Here is an 8,979-nt window from a genome sequence, read left to right as displayed (position 1 = left end):
CATATATATTAACTCCTGGTATATGAGAACAAAATTGGAAGACTCAAAACTATAAAGAAAATGTTTTTTTTTTATATAATTGAAACGTTATTTTGATAAAATTGTTTATGTGTTTGGTTCAATTAAATGACTTTTTTTCCGACAAGGACAGTTTTTGTTGTTACTTTTGGATCATTACACTTTTGAGATAAAAATGATATAAATTGTACATGAAATTGTCACTTTCTAAGAGATGTGGTTCCTCATTTGGCTTAATTTGGTTGATTTTAGTAGGATATGAATGTAGGATTTTCTCAAAAGTGCAGATCTAAATACAGAAATAATTATCATTATGTGAAATAATAGCATATGTAAAACGAAAAAGCATGGTTTGTTTGGTGGGTGTTTTCAACACCATGAATCACTTTACTATTGGCAGTGTCTAAATTTTTTGTGTAGACTGGTACTTAATATCTCAGCGATCTTATCAAGTATATAAACTTGTTTAACCTACTTTTTATTTTGATTTGCCTGTATCATTGCGGTGTTTTTCTAACTTTCCGATTTATGACCTGATATTTCCATTTTGTATGTGGACTTTACTTTTAGACTTTTTTTTGACTATCGTTGACTACTGCCTAGATGATATATATATATATATATATATATATATATATATATATATATATATATATATATATATTCTGTAAAGGATGAGGGTACATAAGGCGTTGTAGTGCCTACAAGAAGAAATTAAATTATCTTTCGATAAATTCTATATTGTTCAATTTTCTTTTGAATTAAAGAAGAGAAAGTTGTATGCATATTTAATCAGTATATTTTGAATAAAGTAAAACAAAAAACAATTGCATCTTAGTGTTTTGTATTACACTATCTGTTTGATACATATAGTAGCAAGGTGAGGAGAAAATCCTGGTTATAGAGGCACAAATGTATAATGAAATTATAAATAATTAAAAAAAAATATATTATGCATATGTTAACTTTGCAATATCGAATATATGAAGAGACATGTTTGATATGTGCCATTGTAATTGTATATGTATAGAAGAGAAGATTTGTTCCGGGAAAACAGTATTGAAAGAACTTTGTAACAGAGAACTGTGCTTTGCTATTGCATTGATGACTACATAGAGCCTGGAATTTTTTATATTACAGGCAAACAAAGCAAATGGTTTTTATTTTTCACTACCTTTAAATAAGAACAAGAGCGAGTATAAAGATTAATTCGCGATTGAAATTATAACAGTGCGTCCAACGTTGCTGGATTGCAAAAGTTAAAACATGCGTTGCGACATTTATTACAATCAAATTTAACTTTAGACAGCGTGCTACAGGTTTCTATACACTATTGCTTATACGAGCTGATTTAAAGCTTCTCATTTTGTACTACATTCAACGCAAAAGTGAATCAGGTGTAGAAAAAGCTTTTATCGATACAGATATTACAGTAAACAATTATTGAAAACTATTAAATTCAAATGTTAAATCCATAGAAAAAATCTACAATGTAAGTAGGGTTTCAGTGTATATTACACGGGTGGTCAGGTGCTTAATCATGTGACAGTTAGCTAGATCACGTTATACATGTACAGGTAATTAATTCTATAGAAAAAATCTCACGTAAGGCAATGACACGGTGTTAAGTAAGTGCATTTACGAACATGTATGCACGTTCATAGCAGTGGCTATATGAAATCGACAGCTAATCAAAGATTATATCAGACTTTATTTCATTTTTTGGTATAAAGTTGAAATAAAAGCTCTTTAATTGATATATCTAATCCACTTGCTACAATGTAAGTAGGGTTTCAGTGTATATAACACGGGTGGTCAGGTGCTTAATCATGTGACAGTTATCTAGGTCACGTGATACATGTACAAGTAATGTTGGACATTCATTTTTGAAGCAATTTGAAGCGTGATTTTTTGCATTTTTTTTTTCTTTTTTTTTTTTTTTTTTTTTTTTGTTAAATGCACATAGAGATCCAGCTTTGATACAAAAAAAAACTTTTTTTCTGTTACAAGAATGAATAAATGCACACTTTCAGGTTCAATCCTTTTTGGTTAACGCGGGATCTCACCATAAAATAAGTGCCAAAGAGTGAAAAAAAAATGCTATTTTATTTACTTAATAGCGTTCCAGGCGCTTCTTGTGAGTTTCTTCCTCAATCGTTATTTTTTAAATTATGAACTTTAAACATAACATCAATAAAATGATTTCAAGGCAGTTAAGGAGGTAGACATATGGGAAGGGACATAACTCTTGTTACCTGTGATATGTTTGTACCATATTCAATTTTACCGAAACCTATCAAGCTTTCATATGAAACATTAGCTAATTTCATATTCTACAATACTCATTTGGTATATATACCTTTTAAGTAATAATCCGAACTACCGGTCTTTAAAAAACACAGTCGATATAGTTCAGAAAAGGATTACATGGTCAGATGCAGTTTTTTGGGTAGTAATGGTTGTGAAAAATTAAAATCTGTTTAAAACCTGGCAGATAAGAATACAGTGGAATATATCAAAAAGTACCTTATAAGAAAAAACAAATATATGGTAGAATACGACGGATGATCGTCGTTCGTATACAAGTGTTTATATATATATATATAAACCTTCCAATAGTGATATTTGCGTTAAACGGTATAGTGCAAAGTGCTGGTAAGTGTTATATTTCCCTTTAAACGAGGATTGTTCGTGGTATTTACCTTCACTAAAATAAGAATTTTTTGTAATAACCTGAAACATTAGGAAAACAATTAATATTTAATATTTTCAAAATTGAATGATTTTCTGTGGACAGGAATTAAAATATTGGACCCCAAAACTGAGTGACCTTGATTAAGCCATCATACGTGCATATGATTTATGAATGTGTTAAGATGGTCAACGTATTTTAGAACTTTTAAAAGTTACCACGTATACATGTATTGGTGGTATACACGTAAAATTCCGTCACGTAAACAATCAAGGCATCTTCTTTGTTTACTACCTTGAAATAACTACTTTTTTTTCTTGATAACGACGTGCTTTTAGAAAACAAAATAAATGTTTGTATGAATATTTTTATCTATATCTGCGATGTGATCGATTATTTTATTTTCCCATTTCCTTTGGTTTGGAAACACAATTTTATTTATTCGTAAACGGTTTTATGGAAAGAAAGCTGCGTCCATATGCCTTTTATGAAAAATAAACAAGAACAGTTGTGCCATCTACATAAGTAATTTTAATTAAGGGTAGACATTTTACATACTAGTGTAGTAAAAAGGCTGCTTGTTTGTCATGTCTGCTGAGTACTACTGGTATATTAACCTAACTAATCAACGATATAAATATTATAATAAATATAAACGAATGCTGAAGTATGTAATTTCATCAAACATAAGGAAGTTTTCGGAAATGCGTCGTTTAAAGAAAATGTTACTTCTTATATCGCTTTTGAAAAAGATAAATTAAAATGTCATGTCAAATTAAAGGCAACACCCAATTGAAGAATAACGTCGATGTAATTATGTACGTTCACCATGATTTGCAATTTGATGGTTTTATTATTCATTTTAGGGTAGTAGACCTGGGGTACTCCTAAAAATTTTTCATAGTTCAATTTTCTGCAAATCTGTACACTCATACTTTAATACATTTTAGGAATATTTACCGTACAGGGACTAAAAATAAATCTTTTCATCAATCTAAATCATTATTAAAACTGAATCATATCTGGTATTTAATGGTCATTTTTACAAGTTATTCTAAATTAACAACTGCATATAAATTCAATTCAAAAAGATTAATATATAATAATTAGTATGAAATTGTAAACAGTATGCAGTGTATCTAAAAGTGGCAGTGTGAAAAAAGCAAAGCCGAACCATATATTTTTACACAATACTGTGCAATAGTGTAATAAATGCAATTCATAAAAAGAAAGCGGAGAAAATATATTTATTGGCAAAAGATATTAAAACTAATATAACAGTGCAATGATCTACATATGGAATATACATGTATATATATTTTTTTATCTTGGTTCAAGTTAGTCCGAATCGTAAATTCTTACGTTTAGCATGTAAAATGACTGTTGAAACCAAACTGAAAATAAATTAGAAACAATATTGAGTTGTATCACCTAATCCGGTTCCTGAAATTTTTATCGTGCCAAACATGACATAAGATGATTGATTCCGTTAGGGTTCTACTCAAGATCGAAGATAAAACTGCGCAGGACATAATGAGATATTTGTCAAGCCGTTTTGTTTTCACAAAAAGTATGTTCGTTTAACACCATACTTACTAAATAATAATTCCATTCTAAAACCCATATGGCCTTTGATGAATTATGGTGTCATATTGCTTACTTTTGCATTTAGAAAGGTTTCCAATTTACCATAAGACTTAATTGTACAAGACTGCTCATTATATAATTACTTGAAGGAGCAGATGTAAGGCTGATTTTAAAATAATACATGATACTTTTATTAAGTCAGCCTCATATCTTGACCTACATTTAGAGATCGATGGTAAAAAAAAACTATTGACCAAACTTAACGATAAACGTAATGATTTTTCATTCAGAATTGTCAACTTTCCTTTCATCTGTGGCAACATCCCTTCAGCACCTGCGTATGGAGTTTTCATAACACAACACATATGTTAAGCCAGAGCTTGACGTACCTACGCAAACTTTGTGTATAGTACTAGACATCTTACTGCTAGGCCTCTGGAATACAGCTTTGCTGCTACATGTACAGGATTGAAGTCATCACTACAGAAGATTTATGGTCATCATCATGAACTCGTGGATTATTACAATGTATCCATTTGAACCATGAAAACTGATTTGTTCAACGTGTCATAGTTTTTCTTTCCTCTTTCGTTTACCCTGGACTTGACTTTCTATGAGCAACTCGGTGGGTGTTTCTAGAAAAGCAGAGGACGCTTACCTTGGCGGTACACCTGGTCAATGATCCCAGTTTTAGTGAAGTCATGCTCATTTCTTTTGTTACTTTGTATGTATTATTTAAGTTACTTAATGTTATTTGCTTTGTCTGTTTTCCATGTTTAGTTTTTGTCCCTAGATTGCTTTCTTTGTATTTCCGCTAGAACTACGGTTTCCTTCATTACTCTTTGGCATATAAATAAAGAAAAATACTTTTGATAAAAAAAAAATGCAAATTAAAAACAATTTTAATTTATAATACACAATTTGACAAAACGCCAACCTCACCGGATATCTATAAGTGTCGTCCATTTAGACATCATTAACATATTTAAAATTTCTGAAAATAGATAAACTGTGCAAATACAAACAACAATCAATGCAGAATTTCTATTCTTCTTTGTGTTCTGACTGCTTCAGTTCTATGATGTTTTCTTATGTTTTCTTAGACATGTCAACATAACAGGGAGGTAAGTTTACATATCACAACTACTGTACGCGAGAAAATGTAGATGTAATGTTATAAGGTAGATACCGAAGAAAAAAGATCACAATATATTTAAAGCAGACATGTTTATAGATTGAAATTCATTTGAACTCATTCAGAATCATTAAAGATAATACTAAATTTGTTATAATTGATAAAGTCCGTAGACATATTAACTAAAAACTTTGTTTTCGGGTGTGTGTGAATAGCACCATACTAAGACTGATATCGGATAAATACAATTTCAGAGCCGAGAATAATAGGTGTATCATGCAATATGGATATTCGTTTAAAAGATATTTTTGTCGGTAAAAGAGTGATAAATATGGTGCCACGTCTATTAAAAGTATCATTAATGATGTCAGAATATCTTAAACGCAAGAATGCAGAGTAGAACCATTGATAGACTTCGTTTTTTTAATAAAACTATAACACCGCCTATGGAGATGTTGACTACAACTACAAAAGCACAAATGCTTAATTCAGTGTATATTAAATAAGATAGATTTACATTAGTAGCATAAACGGATAGATTGTCTGTACGACGGAAACGCAACTGTGAAACAGGGACAGATATCAGAATTCCGGTTAATATCTTGAACTGACAGATTCTAAGTAAAATAAATCGTATAATCCATAAGGCACAGCGTTCCTTTGAAAGCAGTCAAAAAACCTTAGTGTTAGAAATTTTAAAGATGTTCTCCCATCATTTGGTTGATACATTAAAATAGTATCTGATTGAAAGTCGCCTCTAACCAACAGATTAATGTGTTCATTAATAAATGCAATGCACCTTTTGTATATATATGAGCACCGTTATTTTCCACTCTTTTTTGTCCTATCATTGTTGATAGACTTTCATTACATAACACCACTGCCACACAAAAATGTTTATTGAAGGTAATATAGTTTAAGTACTAAATAGCTGCCCTCTAATTTAAAACAACGCAACGAAATGAAACATGTTTTAAGAAATCATTAGCGTTAAGAAAACCATAGTAAGTACACAAACTTACAGATGAGCAAAGGACAGACGATCATAACTTTATAACTATTATACAGTTATCAACGACAAGTTTCATTTTAAATATATATCCTCTAATCCTTATACATACAGATATGTTGGTAGTTTGTTTGCCTGATATCATCTTAAAGATAAGTCTACACCTTGTTTTCTCTCCATAGTTTCGTTGCAGAACACCCAGTAATTATCATCTCAAATTGGCAATTGACATGGGATTCTTTTTACATGTACCAACAATCGAACTAACACCAAACATACAATCAAAATATGTATTTCCATATGTTCATAGTATTACCTACCTGTACATGAATGATCTTGTCGATAATAGAATCTGTTTCACATTTCCATTTTTATACCGTTGTGCGATATGTTATATTAAAAGTTTCACAACACTTACATGTGTAACCATAGTGACAAAGTAAAAAAACCAAGTAGAAATACCAGTGTGAATAATAAATAAGTAAGACCCAAGTTTTTGACTTAAAGGCATTTGTCAGGGGGCAAGAAAAATTAGAAGAGAAGAGGAGGAGACCACAACTGACAAAGACGACGTAACTTTGAATTTGATCTAAGTGTGTTAACTTAATAGGAACAGTTCCGTGTGAAGTGGCTGATATACATTAATCTTATCCATTTCTTTAACTGTCTTATATGAATATATGGTTCAATGTTACGCATCATTATAGCTCAGGTTCATTTTTAACATCATTTATAATAAATTGCAATCATATACTTATCCATTCCTTCGTTTTACTACTACATGACTATTTATGATAATTATGTTTTCTTTTCAATGTTTTGACGTGTCAGTCCTTTTCTAATAGATTCTGATTTCAGCCATTGATTTTGAACAAAAATATTTATTCCCTACATTTTAAGAGGTGAAGTTTCTGGTTATAGTCTTTTGTTATCAAAGGTTTGGCACAAACGCAAAGTAGCTCTGATCACGGGAAAGTATTATCATAAGTTTGAACAAGAAACTTTAAGGAACAGATTTTCCAATAAATATATAATCAATCGTCAAACACTCGATTTTATGTAGAAGTAAGAGTTGATTCAAAGTTCAAGTGCCAGGGACATAGGAATACTGTTTGACGGGGTGAGTTAAGAACGTATTCTTATGTTTTACATTTTCATACTTAAAAACAATAGTTCATTCATTTTACCATGCTGATTAGTGAAAATAAAATTTGTGTTTTTTTGTTGTTTTTTTTTTATTATCTCAGAAATGAATATATCAATATCAATATAAATGTACTGTATTGAGTTCTGTGCAATACAGTTGTAAAACAACCTAAGTATATGAAAGATATTTTTGTTTTTTTGTTTTGTTTTGTTTTGTTCTTTCCATGTCCAACTTGTGAAAAATTAAGTAGCACTCCATATAAGAATCATGCAAAATGGAATTCATGGTTGGAAAGTTTACATATAATTATTTTTGATATTTTGTTTTAAATGTTAATGTAATCAAAAATTCGGTACACCACTGCTATATTCCTTGAAATACGTATAAAGCACATCGGAAGTTGCAATATTGATTTGATTCGTATTCGTGTGATATAGGTTTCTGTCTTGTATTGATTTCTCACAGATCCGATGTAAAACTATTTAAGAATATACATGTACCAGTAATGCCATTCCTACTGAAAATTAGAGTATTTCCTTTTTTATTTTTTGTTTTTGTTTTGTTTTTATTTTGGTTTGTTTGTTTGTTTGTTCTATTTGTTTTTGTTTTTGTTTTTTGTTTTTGCTTGTTTTTGTTTTTGTATTTGTTTGTTTGTTTGTTCTATTTATTTCTTGTGGTGTTGTCGTATATTGGCTTCAACGACATCCGACATCTACTTGGAATTTTTATATCAATATAACAAAGCCGTTTTCCGTAATTTCTTGATTCGTGTTTTGACAAGAAAATTGCTATATCAAGGGTCTATGGACCCACTCACATTTCTTAGTGCCGCACGAATTGCAACCTATGGTTGGATGGATAAACAGAGTTTATGGTTTTATATAAATATGTATACGCTGGAGCTCCTCGATGTTTAATCTATTGGATACAAACCTGTTGACTGTTGTCTAACTTAACGTCAATATACAAAAAATATTATCATTGAAAGATGTAGAAATACACACTAATTGCATTATCAAAAATCAACATCGAAATACCCTTAACCTTTCATGAGTTTTTTGTATCGTCATAACAACAGAAAACAATTCAGAGGACCCGCTATTCAAAGGGTTCATAAAGAATGCCTTGTAATGGTCGGTGTTAAAATAGAAAACAATTTTGAAGAAAACATTCCTGTTAATGAAATTTTATTTATGACATTGAATCGACGGTTTTGCATCTTGTCCTCGATGACAACAGATTCGTGCTCAATTATAGGGTTGCGCCAAAGTGTTCATTTTAGGATACAAATTAGGCAAACCGGGACAATTTAGGCTAGGTTGTCGGAAAACAAGCTACGGATATAGCAGGCTTATTATATTCAAACGCATATGCTAAACTAATGAAATCAT

The sequence above is a fragment of the Perna viridis genome, chromosome 13, assembly GCF_037379345.1.
Source record: "Perna viridis isolate PV_CMFRI_1.1 ecotype Kerala chromosome 13, ASM3737934v1, whole genome shotgun sequence".
NCBI classification, from domain to species: Eukaryota; Metazoa; Mollusca; class Bivalvia; order Mytilida; family Mytilidae; genus Perna; species Perna viridis.
Note: the sequence above shows the minus strand (reverse complement) of the source record.